Genomic DNA, 15,255 nt, shown 5'->3' with positions numbered 1-15,255 from the left:
CTGGTAAACCTCCTCTCTTATCACTAACAGTATCAAAATCGTTGAAGTTTCCTGCTACCAACTAACTCCCAATCATATCATGAGCCAAAGTCTTCAACTCCTCCCAAAGCAGATTCTTACTGCTATCGTTTTGTTTAGCGTAAGTTGCTGTAAACCACCAATCCTCACTATGATCCATACTAACCTTAGTATGAATAAACTCCATGTAAACCTAGGCCCACGCGTCTCCATACCAGCACTAATGCACCAGATCCCATCAGAACTCCGCAGTTAAGCGTGCTTGGGCGAGAGTAGTACTAGGATGGGTGACCTCTTGGGAATTCCTAATCTAATTTAATTATAAAGGTAAAATTGACTATTTGAAAGTTATTTGATTTATATTGACTTGGTATTTAATATGGATGATGTGGCATAACCAGGATTATTGCTTTTTATTATTTTTTTAATTCCATAATTAATTTAATCTAATCATTCTAGCATTTATAATACACGTATTTGCAATTGGGAAATAAAAAGCCAACCTTTTTATTAGTCAAAGGATATTCCACTCCATCCACCCTTTCCAAGATTCACGATATTCCCTTCTTTCCAAGATTCATGATAATCCAGTCCACCCATCCTTCCCAAAATTCGTTGAATTGATATTTCACTGCTGCCTTTTCATTTTTCTGTCTACCTATAAATTCAAGTGTGCCAAAAGAGTGTACCACAACTTCTCTTCTTCCATTCCAATCTTCATGTAAGTTTTGTATTTGTCATTTTTATCTAAAATCGGTTTTAGTCCAATTGAATCTGTGAAGGACATCAACTAGTCAAAGGATTTGTATTTGGTATGTGACAACTACTTCAATCAAATAATCAATGGATGATTTTGTTTGATTCAAATGCATGATTTTGATTTTTTACTTCTGCTCTATTTTTGATTATCAATGGATGATTTTAATTTTTTATAATGGATGATTTTGTTTGATTCAAAGGTCTATAAGAAGGATTTAAAATTGATATTTGACGGGAAACTAGTATAAATTTTAGGTTTGGAAAAATTGATTAATATCTAAAAAAAATTGGCTTAATTGCAACTTTGGTCCCCCTATTTTGTCTTTTTCTCGATTTTAGTCCCCTCATTTTTAAAACCACGATTTTTCGTCCCCCTTTTGAATTTTCTATTGAAAAAGATACAGGAATAGGGACTAATTTTGCAGAAAAAGCCAAAATAGGGGGACGAAAATTGCATAGAAAACTTAAAAAGGGGACTAAAATAGTGATTTTTAAAATAGAGGGATCAAAATCAAGAAAAAGACAAAATAGGGGACTAAAGTTGCAATTAAGCCAAAAAAATAATGTTATTTGAATTGGAAAAATGATTTTATTCAAATATGTAGTTTTAAAATTAACTCATTTGGATTCAACTGAGTTTTGTTAACTCATATAGATTCACGAACGTATCTATGAGATATCAGTTGTAAATTATTCATTTTAATGTCCATCTTTTAAATATTTCTCTTGATGTCAATGCTTAAAAGTTGGTGCATATTATTAGCATATATTTGTAACTATGTCAATGTTAATCAATTGAAAAATGAATTCAAACTTTTACAAATGATGATTTGATAGACATATGATGTGAATCCAGACGGGACCCGTGTGATAACACGGATTTCTTACTAGTATTAATAGCACTATTTGATTTTGTTAATTATGGTTCTAGTAATAGCAAAATCAATTAATAATAATTTTTCTATTAATTATTTCATTTCTTGATTTTATTAATTACCAAAATCAATTTAAAACAACACTATATAATAAATTGAATCAATTAATAATAGTATAGAAATCAATTAATAATAAATTTTCATTAATTGATTTTATATCTTGATTTCATAAATTATCAAAATTAATTTAAAATTTCTATTTACATAGAAAAATTTAAATCAAATAATATTATAATAAATTGAATAATGTTATGAAACTAACAAAAACAATATAGAGATCAAAGGGAGGAAGAGAATGGAGAAACTAATATTGTATTATCTTCTTCTAAAAGTATCATTTATATCACTATGTGGGTCTTATTTATAGGATCCAAGTGAGATGGAAAATCACATATATTAATGGGGAATAGGAAGATGAAAAAGAAGAATAAGAATGTATATGGACATCCACAATAATATTTATTCATAACACTTCCCCTTGGATGTCCATTGAGGATATGCCTCGTTAAAACCTTACTAGAAAAAACCCAGTGGGAAAAATTCTAGTGAAGGAAAAAGAGTACAATATCCTTTGAATGTGAATTGCCTCGTTAAAAACCTTACCAGGAAAACCCAATGGGAAAAACCACGGTGAAGGAAAAAAGAGTGCAAAACATATGTATTTCTCCCCCTCATGCAAACATTTACATGTGAGACGACATTATTTGTAGTAGTTGCTTAAAAGTTCTTCTTGGAAGTGACTTCATGTAGTGCTAATAGTTATGCAGGATTTGATGAAGTTGTTGCCATGAGTTGTTTCATAGATCTCCATGAAATGGTTGTACCATCACATGTAAACAAATAACCTGTTTTTGATCTACTATTGTGAGAATTTGACAAGTAACCAGCATCTCGAAGTATATGTTTGACTCCGTTCAAATGTCTTTGTGTAGGCGAATAATTGTATCTTTGTAATAGATTGACCACAAACAATATATCGAGACGTGTATAATTAGCAAGGTACATTAGTGCTCCAATTGCACTAAGATATGGTACTTCAGGACCAAGCAATTTTTGTAATTATTTCTTGAAGCCTGAAAGGATCTTTCTCTACATCTAATGATATAACAATCATTGGAGTAGACAACGAATGAGATTTGTCCATATAGAAGTGTTTCAACACTTTTCTATATAACCTTCCTGATGTACAAATATTCCATTATCCAAATTCTCAATTTTTAAGCCTAGACATAATTTTATTTTTTCTAGGTCCTTCATCTCAAACTCTTTCTTTAAGGAATTTATAGCTTTTGGAAGCTCTCTAGGAGTTCCAATAATATGTATGTCATTCACATAGATAACTAGTATTGCGAATTCTTTTCCACATCATTTTATGAAAATACAAGTACAAATTGAGTTATTTGTATATTCATCATTTATTAAATATTCACTGAGGCGATTATACCACATGCATCCAGATTCTTTCAGCCCATAGAGAGACTTGTTCAATTTGATGTAGTAGTTTTCTCGAGATCCACAATTATGTGCCTCTGGTATATTGAACCCTTCAGGGAGTTTCATGTAAATGTCACTATTAAGTGAACCATATAAATAAGATGCCATTACATCCATCATGTTCAAATTAAGCCCTTCATGTGTTACAAGGCTAATTAATTTTCAAAAATCGATTGAATCCACTACAGGTGAATATGTTTTATACAAATAAATATTAGGTCTTTGTGAAAATAATTGAGAAATAAATCAAACTTTATATCATTCTTTTCTTTTTCACAAAACTCATTTATACCCAATTAGTTTCACACCTTGAGGTGTTCGGACTACAGGTCCAAAAGCGAGTCACTTGTAAAGTGAGTTTAATTCTTCTTCAATTGAATATATTTATTTTGGCCAATTCTCACTTAGTCTACAATCTTTAATAGACTTAGACTCATGATCCTCGTTATCATTGATCACTTTGTCAATATTGACTTTATTTGGTTATCTCAATTTCGGTTCCATTCCATTTCATCCATGACATAATTTATCGAGATCTCTTTATTTCATATTTCAAGTACTTGATTTGTTCTTCTGGAACTAAAAATTAAATTATGTCAAAGTGCTCTTAGCATTTTCATATCCTCACTTGGGTCATCTTTAGTTTCTTTTCTTAGTAGAGGACTTTTAACATTGGAACCGACTTTCATACAACGCTTCAGGCGTAGCAACAACTCATTTGCAATATTATATTATCCAATAGGAGAATCCACTTTGAGTGGAGTATTATCAGCTGCTAATTTATTTCATAAACTTTGCAAGTGAATAATATTTTGAACTTTTGGTTCATATTGATTTGTATGAGGATCAAGACAACAATTTATTTTAAATTGTTCATTTGGACTTCTTGTTCATGATTTCAGCTGCTTATTCCCTCCCCCTAATATTGGGAAAATTAATTTATCAAGTGATAATCAGCCTACTGGGCTGCAATCAAGTATTTGATTATTTTCTCAAATTATATCCTCAAAATTGAGATTCATATTAATTATATTTTTCCAATATTCTTTCATGACTCATCTTAAAGTATTATATTGGAGCAATTGGAATATACACAACACATCCAAATGTTCACTTAGATGAGAGATATTAGAATAAATTAGGGAGGACTAAGATATAATATCTTGTTGGCTTAATGCGAATAAATATCTTAATATCATACTTTGGGTTTTTCAAATATATAATTTAGAATTGATGATCTCATAAGTATTAACCATATAATTAACTTTAGACGTATAAAGAATGGATCTTCGGGTCCATTTTCTTTTTATGAACATATATTACATGATATTCAATATCAATTTTAATAACATATGTGATACTTATACAGGAATTTCTAAAAAATCGAGAAAACAAGATCTTAGTCTAATTAGTTGAGAAAATAATTTCACAAACTTCTGATTGTGAGTAGATACATATGCATGATAGTTTAGTCGATGCAATAATTAATGTCATAAAAACGCAATTTCTCAAATTTTTATTTTCCTTTAGAAACACACAAATATTGACTGGATTGAAGAAACTTCTGGTTCTTCAATATAAATTATTCGCATCATATTATATCCGAGATGACCCAATTGGTTTTACCAACAACACATTTAAGTCTAATTTGTAAACTACTGGTTTACAATGACATGTGCTTAAATTGTACTAATATAAATGTAGTACAAGTCCGAGGGAAAAGCCGGTAGCTTTTCTATTATACATTTTATGTCCAAATTCATTTGTAATACAAAGATATTTGATACCTCCAATATAAGTCAAAACCAATATAATAGTATTTCATTATTAAACACTTTAATCAAATACATTCATATGAACATATGATCATATAATTATCAAACAATTACCCCTTATAAATTAAACATATTTAATCATACAATATTATATCACTAAAATTATATCGTCATATAATTAATTTGATTTACTATCCTTCAGGGATGGATAAATTCTTCAGGAACTATAAAAATAATTTATTTTTCTATCCTTCAGGGATGCTCGATAAGTTCTCTAGGAACTATATAAATAATTTGTTATAAACAATAATCTAAAAAATATATATAACCATCCTTCTGGGATGCGTTAAAATCATTTGTGTCATTTTTCTAGAATGGCAATCTTTTAATGAACATATTACAAATTATGAATTTTTAGATCGATACAACAACAAAAATTTATGAAATCCTTCTGGGATTCAATAATATTATAGATGCGACCTTTTAAAGGTGATTGAACGTTGAATTCTTCTGGAATTCATCAATTATTGATAAACACAATACTCGATTAAACTCAATCTTTCAACAATAATTTGGAGTTAGTTTAATAATAATCTTTAGTTCTACAAATATCACATCACAAACTATTTCCATAAACAACGGTCAAGAAAAATTATTCTTTGTGCAATCCTTCAGGGATGCTTGAATATTAAATTAACACTTTTATGTGTTAAAACTTAATTCCGGGCAAACATATAGAAATGCTTTAATGTTAAATTCTTCCGGAATTTAACAAGAATGATCAAAGAAATCTAATATTATTGTACAAGGTAAATCAATTTCTCTACAAAATATATAAAAAAAAATATATTTATATGAAGAAAAAAATAGTAACAAAATCATGAATTATATTATATTGGTTCAAATATATTAAGATTAGAAAAATAACGTAGAACCTGGCTATATCATCACTCGTGTTGTAGAGTATCGTGCTGATAACGTGTTATGAAACTAACAAAAACAATATAGAGATCAAAGGGAGGAAGAGAATGGAGAAACTAATATTGTATTATCTTCTTCTAAAAGTATCATTTACATCACTATGTGGGTCTTATTTATAGGATCCAAGTGAGATGGAAAATCACATATATTAATGGGGAATAGGAAGATGAAAAAGAAGAATAAGAATGTATATGGACATCCACAATAATATTTATTCATAACAAATAATATATTTTAAATAATCTGTCCTTTTAAAATCGATGTATATTGATATTGAAAAAAAGTGTTATATGAAAATGATTATATAACCCAAAAAAATAGAAAATTTAGTTAACTTTTTTTTTTGTTTAGAGCGCAAAAAGTACTAATATTAACCGCACCACTCCCTTTGTTTTTTATTATAAGTCGTTTTGGAGAAATAATTTGTGTTTTATTATATATCGTTTTATAATTTCAATGAACTATTAATACTATTTTTTTTTGTTATACCCTTAAGCATTTATTATTATCTTTCTTTAAATTATTTTAATTTATCTTTCTCGTATAATTAATGAGGGACAAATTTAGTAAAATCTTTTATAATTTCTCCATTTCATACAACAATTATTTTTTTTTTAATATGTGTGAAAATTTCAAACCGATATATAATAAAAAATGAAGGTAGTATTTAATTTTTCTAATAATTGTACTACTAATACATAAATCAAGTAATAATAATTTTTCATTTCTTAGTTATATGTTTTGATGTTAGAAAAAATATTTTTTCAATGGAGGAATTTTTTTAACATGGTAAATTCCATAAAAATTAATTTAAATACCCTAAAAAACAATGAGCAAAATTTTTAGGGAACCTATTATCGAGGAATTTATTTTGATCACATAATAAATTCTCTCAAAATTTTATTAATTTCGTCAAAAGGGTTAGAAGAAAAAAAAAAATTGAGATTCAAAATATGAAACTTGAACAATATATAAAATGTTATTAAAAAAAATGAAAAATATGCCAGAATTTTACTTTGAATTTGGATTGTTCAATGATTATTAATAGTGTGAGATTTGATTATAATTGATTATAATTGCCCATTTTAGGAAGATCTGATAGAGAGTCGTTACCCTTATTTAAGATATTTTCACAATCGAATACGGATCGAGTTTTCTCTTATACAATTGATTGGGAATATACTCCAGTTGATTGAATAATTCAAAAAATGTGTCCTAATTATTCAGACATGTTCTAATTCATCTAGCAATGCTCCAAAACATTTTCAGGATATTTTTTGTTGAGAAATAGAGGCTTTAAAAATTATTTTAGTGAGTTTGTAATTTATTCATAATAATTTACAAAAATGCCCTTGTGATTTTACAAAACACTGATCACTCAGACACGATCATGCGAGCTTTCACACTTCTTCTCTTTCACACTCTAAAGCTTCAAGACTTGCCGAACACACCAATCTTATAAGCACTTTAGTTAGTCTTCTTGGAGATGATGCTTGAGATATCTTCAAGTTGGATGTTTTCATCAAAGGATTGAACAAACTATCTTGTGCATGTTTGACCGCTTAAAATACTTGCTTGTCTTTGAGTCTAGTTGCATCTTCACAAGTTATCATCAAGGATGATTTGTCATCATCAAAACCATGAAAGGCATAAATTTATTAGCTTTATTCACTTCTTGATTGAACTTGCAAGCACATAGTTCCACATTCTCTCCTTTTTTGATGATGACAATGCATCTTGCAGAGAGGTGGTAAAAGAAACAATAGGTAGATAAAAGTACAATGTTTAAACTCCCCCTCAAATAAGTAAAGTGTATTATCTACACCCCTAAGATTATACTTCTCCCCCTTTGTCATAATTAAAAAGGCGGGTAAAAGATGCAAGGCAGGAATTTAAATATGCATTCACATAGTCACATAAGCATTTAGAAAGGGAAAAAGAACATTATTCATTTGTTCATATTATACTAGAATTCAAAGTACAGAAAGTAAGGAAATTCAGATATTAAAATAATGCAAAAACTGAAAAGAAAACACACCTTGAAACTAAAACACATAAGTGGGACTACTCTTTCTTATATGTATCATCATTCCTTCAAATGCTCTTCTAGATCTTTGCAATATATTTGGCTAGATTCTTGTTTGGCAAATGAATTTAAGTACAAGAGGGGGTGAATTGTGGTATTTTAAATTCACGGTTAATTATAGATTTTAAATACTTACGAAATGTATTGTGTTAGTAATATTTATAATCGGAGTAAATTGTGCAACAGTTTATTCTGGTCTATTTTGGAAAGTTTGAATGGAGAGACATTTAAAATCCTTAAAACCATGTCATAATTGATTGTACAATTTTTTAGGAATCTCCCAATCGAAATGCTTAAGGTCCCAAACAATTGGGTAGTTAAAAAAATTTCCAACCGATTGCCTTAAGGTCCCTATCGATTGGGCAGTTTAAATATGCTTTTTAAAATAAGCTGATAGTTTCCTAATAACTTGGTTTGGACTTGAAAATAATTTTATAAGATTTGATAGTTAGAAAAAAGGTTTCAAGTGTGTGTGTGTGTGTGTGAGAGAGAGAGAGAGATAGAAAGTTTCCTTAGTATTTTATGAGTTACTTCCCTAATTTTTTAAAAATCTGGTCACTGATATAGACACGACAAGGTGAGCTTTTACATCTCCTCTCTTTCACAACTCTGAGGCTTTCAAGATCTTTTGTTAGATACATCAATCATATAAGCACTTAAATGGAATATTTAGTCTCCTACTAGATGAATCTTGAGATGTCTCCAAGTTTGGTTACCATATCAAAGAGTTAGAGAGTCATTACCACCAACTTCAAGAGTATTTTGTTTTTTCATCATCAGAACTTCAGGAAGGAGATTCATACCTACAAATAAATGGGTCCAAAGTTTTGTATGGTACCATTCTGCTAACACATCTCCATGATACTATTTATTTTTTAGTTTTATAGATCTTCTTGTTCTATTTCTTCTTCATCATCTATAAAATTATGTCTTAATTCTTCATGTTGGATGTGAATCTTCATTTTTATGTCTAAGAAGTAGTCGATCCTTTTTTTTTGACGACTCCACTGCTTCTCCTATATTATTGATTTCAAAGGCACCCTAAAGTTTAGTGATTAAGACTCCATATGGAACTCCAATTTATGATTTAGTTTGCAATGGGTCATATGAAGAAGTAATCTTTCAACGCAATTAGTTTGAAACTTTTCGGCTAGAAGCCAAAGAGGGACAACATCATTCTTAATGACAAAGTTGAGGTTAACGTTCCTTGGGGAAAGGATCCTTGTGAGGAATTAGTGAATAATCTAAACTTTGGGTTTCAAGAAGCTTCCATTGATGGGAAGTTTTCTATCTTCCATAGGATTCATAATAAGATAGCAGATGGCAAAGGAATGCCTAAACTTTTAAACCCTATTAGGGCTTCGTAGGTGTAGGTTACCCCTTGGTAGGGAATCTCGAACATCCTTCCAAACTCATCTTTATGGAATTTATTTTAACTCCATTTGCAATCGATTTCAGAGATGTTCAAACAATTGTTATATTTAAAATAAATTCTTTCACAAGGTTTGGAAAAATTTGATCAGGCACCTTAGTGAAGAATTATCTAAGAGATCGTTGACATATATGGATATATGTTTTGTTTCTCCTTAGAGATCTAGCATTTTGATCACCTCTTAGGGCAACAAGGATCTCACTTAAGGATCCAACATTTTAATAGCCTCTTAGGGCGACAAGGATCCCATTTAGGGATCCAGCATTTTGATTTCCTTTTGGGGAAGCAATAATCCCACTTAAGGATCCAGCGCTTTGATAGCCTCTTAGGTGGCAAGGACCTCATTTAAGGATCCGGTGTTTTGATCGCCTCTTAGGGCGGTAAGGGTCCTACTTAAGGTCAAACACTTTGATATCTGATCAGGGTAGTAAAGAAACCACTTAGGGATCTATCATTTTGATTGCCTCTTATGGCATCAAGGATCTCACTTAGGGATCCAGCACTTTGATCTCCTTTTAGGGTGGCTAGGATCGCACTTAGGGGTCCAACATTTTGATTTCCTCTTAGGGCGTCAAGGATCCCACTTAGGGATCAAGCACTTTGATCACATCATAGGGCGGCAATGATCCCACTTAGGGATCCAACATTTTAATCGCCACATAAAGGGATATTCTCCGTAGCTTATAAATTTCTAGCAAAAGGGGAATAGCCAGAAAACACATATTCTCTAAGATAAATAAAAGAGGGGCCTCATTAAACACCATCGACTTATGTAAAGCGCAAATGGAAAATAGTGCACCCCACAAAATAACTTGTCCTTACAATCGGCATAGATGAAATACTCACCTATTAAAATCAATAAAAAATAACTAAAGTTTTAAAGAAACAGCTAAATAACAGTAATGCGAGTGGCTCTAGATGAAATTGCATTTGGACCTTCAATCTTCGATCTCCTCTCTGGTTGGAGAGGATCCATATTGCCCTTGTAGGTTTCTCCTAGCGGTTTTATTCTTGAGTCCACTATACCATTGAAGGGAGGTGTCTCTAAAGGTGTTAGATAATAGTTTACATTTCATGGAGTCAGGTGCCCCAATGATGACCATCTCTATTGATGGAGGTGTCGTGCTCATAGGGATCATTGTGCCTATCAAACTTGGCCAAAGAGAGGTGTTTGAATCCCTTGGGGACAGGTACATCCCATATCTCGTCTAAGAGTGGTTAGGGGTCTAGAACTTCCATTTCCTCTAGGGGTTAGAGTCTTGCCGAAGTTGTCTGATGTTGTGGATATTATCCTCTAGTGTCGGATCCTGATAGATTAGTTCTTCCATGGCGGCGTGCATCTTCGCCTCGGTGTTGGGATCACCTCTACCACTGGTGCCCTCCAACATGGGAGATTGAGCCCTCTTGTTTACCATGGCTGAGAAAGGTTAGGTATAAGAGTTGAGGGTGGTCGTGAGTATGGTGATTATAATGAAGAAGGTGTTGCTCATGTTAGTTTTACCGGATCCCTGCGGTGGGTGCCACTTTACTGGTTAAAAAGTACATGTGTGCATGTTACCCCTTTAAGGGTAGGGGTACTTAGAGGCCTTAGAAGGATTATAACAATCTGTAATGGTTAGGGTTTGTCCCTAGTGGCGAGAAGCCCAGTACGGTGGTTTTATGGGGGTTATAGAGGGCCTGCTCACGTAAGGTGAGAGGCTCTGTATCTCAGTATAATGTGTTAGACGACGAGACTTTATCTAGATGGGGTGAATAAATCTCCTAATTCGAAAAATACAAATTTTAAAGGTTTTGGAAAGAGTTTAAACTTTGGCCAGCGGAAGTTTCAGGTTTATATCAAAAGTCATTAAACCAAACAAGTTATTTGAGCTCGAATATGCGCTACCGTAGATGGTATGACAATGAGACAATCAACATTAAAAATTGAATTATCAAATCAATAGTTCAATTATCCATAAGCTAATCAATTTCCATCCAATTTAAAACACAAAACTGTAAAGTGTCAAATTATCGAACATTTGGTGTGCGATCAATTTTTCAGAAATTTCTTTCAAGTTTGTTGATACTCAAATCCTCTTACAATCAAAGTGATTGAAAGAATATCAACAACTCAACAATTATTAAAACAATTTCTAGAAATTTACTACAAATCAATCGCTCAATCAACATGTTTAACAATTTGATAATGGAAATTTAAGTGCTAGAGAAATAAAGAGATAGAGAAAGGACACGAGGACTTTGTTTAGGCAATTCACCAATTATCCTTGCTAAGACTACAAACTCTAATTCCAATTTGGAATTGAGATATTAATCTTACTATGCAAAAAATTATTTACAAGAGAGGTCATGCAATCCAACCCTACAAACCCTATGTTTGATGTTGATCCTTGCACTTCTCTTCCCTTGATCTGAGTTTGATCAAGTCACCCAACAAAAACCAATTGATTCACTGTCTCATGCTACTCCTTTGCAAGAAATTGTAGTACCCTAATTTTTACCCTTAAGATCCCGTCTTATTTACATCTATACATTACATCAAGATCACAAGCTTGGTACCCTCCTATCTTAGGCTCTCTTGTGGGTCTCATCACTTGAGGATCACCAAGCATCCATTTGTATATTTTTTTGTTTGGTTTAACTAACATATAATCAAAATATCAAAAATATGTCTCGTTTCTTTCATTTCTGTTTGCAAGCTAGGGTTTTGATTAGAGACATCCATCATGGTTCCTCCGCTAGGGTTTAAAGGTTCCAAAAGTCAAAGCATAATCATCAGTGATTCTCAAAGGATTATGCAACAAAATACTGTTAGGTCATATCATTTTCAAGCATCATTCATCATCAATTGATCAAAGATTGCACAAGTGTTGGTTACTTCTTTCTCAAGAAAAGTCAAAGGTTCATGTGTTTATTTTCATGCCTTCATCATCAAGTAATCTCAAATATGGACAAATTCAATCTTAATTCATTCAAGGAGACATCATTTGAGTTTATATATGCATCATAGTTCCTTGAATTACAAGAAAATGTTAAGGGATTCAAGTTTGGTCAAGGAAGTTTGACCTAAAAAGTCAATTTTTCAAGTACATGGTCAAAAGAGTGTAACTCCTTCATTTTTCAACATTTTTTAATGCTACTTTTGGAAAATGACTGTTCTTTTCCTCCTTTACAAATTATATTTGCAAGTCACGAGCCAGTTATGCTTGGAGAATCATCAAAGATTTATAAACATTATAGGTCATTTGTGGACTTGGTGAAATTTTAACCTAGTTTAAAGTGGCTTTTGTCCAACTTTACAAGATCATAACTTGCTCAATTTTTATCATTTGAGGCTCATTATTTTAGAAAAATACTCTTCATGATTCCCTCTACAAGTTCTCTTCAAGGATCAAGAGCTAAAAATGCTTGGAAAGCCATGTAATTTATTGGAACATTACAGGTCATTTTAAGGTATTTGTACTTAGAATTTTTCTAAGTATAAACTTAATTGCATCGTGCCATTTTCCAAAGGACATAACATTTGACTCAAGCTTCCAAATGAATACTTTCTTGGCACCATGTAATATTTTTGATGTTGTCTATCAATTGCAAAAAGAATGAGTGCAAAAGGCCTCTTGTGCATGATGCCCCATGAACTTTAAAGTGGTTGCTTGAAGCTGAAGTTTGCACCATGTTAGATTTTTGAATCAACTAAACTCTTTTGTTAAGCCAAAGTAATAGGTGTTTTTGCTTCTAATCAAGGTTACCAAGTGTCCTGAAGTGATTTATCACATGAAACACGCGAATTGAGTGAGTTTTGAGTGAATGGAAGTCACACTTTTCTCATCATCAAGTGTGCACGGGATTTAATTGAAATTCTTATCGTTCACCACACCTCAACATTCCTTTCACGTCTCCTATAAATAGGGGCCTTTCCCTCCTCATTTTACAAGCTTTGGTAGCCAAATTCACCCTGCCAAACTCTCTTCCAAAGCTCATTTTCTCAAACTTCTGTTTCATACTTAGAAGCTTTCTCCACCCAATTTTTCAACTGTTATAGCTTCCTAGATCTTCAATGAAGTTATTCCAACAAGAATCAAGTTGAATCGTGTCCTAAATCTCCCTAGCCAAGTCAGGTTTAAGAGCAAATCGACCTTACTTCGTTCAGTAGCTACGAGCTTCAAATTGCTTCAAATAAAACACCACAATGTAGTCCTCAATGTGCTAATGCTCACTGTACCTTTGGTTTTCATTGATTAATCCATTAACCTTGTTTATTTTTTAAAATTGTTTTTAAATATCTTCTGGTTTTCTTCAAAAATCTCATAGCTCAGATTAAATAAATTGTAATGGTTGATATGGTTGGAATGGCATTGAGAAGACGAATCTAAAGAGATAAGTCTTAGCCTCCATGGTTGCTTCTTCTGGATTTAGGATTTTCAAACGTTTTCTCAATATTCTCGTTGGCTGGAGGTTGAAGATGATGAGTTGTCATCATCCAACCAATGAAAACGTGTCAAATGTTATATTTCTATTGGCTTGACCTCTTTTTCCTTTGTGTGTATGCTTTGACTCGTTTCTATAATAGGCGCGGGCATTTGGAACCTTGGATCTGCCATGTCACTTAAGTGAATTCCATCCAACCCCTGTGGATTTTTCTAGTTTTATTTGATTTTATATTTTTGTTTTAAATTGTTTTAAATTTTTAAAATTCGTCTCTCTTTTATTTCATTTCTTAAAATATTGGAAAAATTCTCAAAAATAAATTTCATTATCTCTTCCTTGTGTATTTTTTTAGAATTTTATTTTAATATTTTCTATTTTTTATGATTTTTCTCTTGTTTGCTTGATTTTAAATAGTTAAAAATATTTTTATGATTTCAAATTTTACCAAAAATGTTCTAAAAATATTATTGACCATTTCTATTTTTTCTATGGTGTCATTTGAATTTTATTTGCTATTTTGGATATACTTTGGTATTTTACCTTTTACTTTCATTTTAAAAAATATTTTAAAAATCCTTTTTATACATTTTATTGCATTTTATTTCTTTGTATGCTTGATATTGTTGTTTTCATTGGATCTTGATCCAATTTGGTTTCTCTCTTCATCTCCCTCTTCTTTTCCCTTTTTTGATCAATTGGATGATAGATGATTCATCTGGTTCAATTAGGTCTGGACTGGTATCTGATAAACTTTCACCAATTCAAATCTACATTTCATTTGATCAAAGGATCATATAGAGTACTTTGGCTTGATGATAAGTTTGTTCCAAGGAATTAAGAAGGATTTGATTGATGTAATGATCTCATCTCCTTGACTTAGTCTTGATCACCTTTGTTTTGACTTGTGCTATTTGTTTTAAGAAAATGATCTTTATCATTTCTCTAACAAATATGATACATAAATTTTATTGACGGCCTCATAGATGCTACATCTATATAAGTACATCTATGGCTGCTTAACATATTGCTAAATTTGTCCCGAATCGGATTATTAATTCTAACACTAACAATTAACCATATTATTGTTCTAATTTTACTTTAATGCAATTTAATTTTTGCCTTTAATTCTTGCAACTTAATTCTTGTCTTTACTTTATGCCATTTATCATTTATATCATTCTATCTTTAAGTCCTTTTTCTTTTGCTCACTTGAGCATTTATTTTATCTTTGCTCACTTGAGCTTTTACCTAATGTTTGTTTGTTATAAGATACTTAATAAAGGAAAAATCCTAAAAGACTTAATTACTTCTTTGGACTGTGGCTACTATCCCATGCTCAAGGAGTTGGGC

At 31.4% G+C, this 15,255-nt stretch overlaps 1 pseudogene; it reads left to right on the top strand.

Annotated features, from left to right (window-relative positions):
* Positions 1 to 228: 228 nt before the first annotated feature.
* LOC131615261 (5S ribosomal RNA) lies at positions 229 to 328 on the top strand (annotated as a pseudogene).
* The last annotated feature ends 14,927 nt before the right edge of the window (positions 329 to 15,255 follow it).

Source organism: Vicia villosa, linkage group LG6, assembly GCF_029867415.1.
Source record: "Vicia villosa cultivar HV-30 ecotype Madison, WI linkage group LG6, Vvil1.0, whole genome shotgun sequence".
In the NCBI taxonomy this organism is placed as follows: domain Eukaryota; kingdom Viridiplantae; phylum Streptophyta; class Magnoliopsida; order Fabales; family Fabaceae; genus Vicia; species Vicia villosa.
This window is presented reverse-complemented; position numbering and strand designations above follow the sequence as displayed.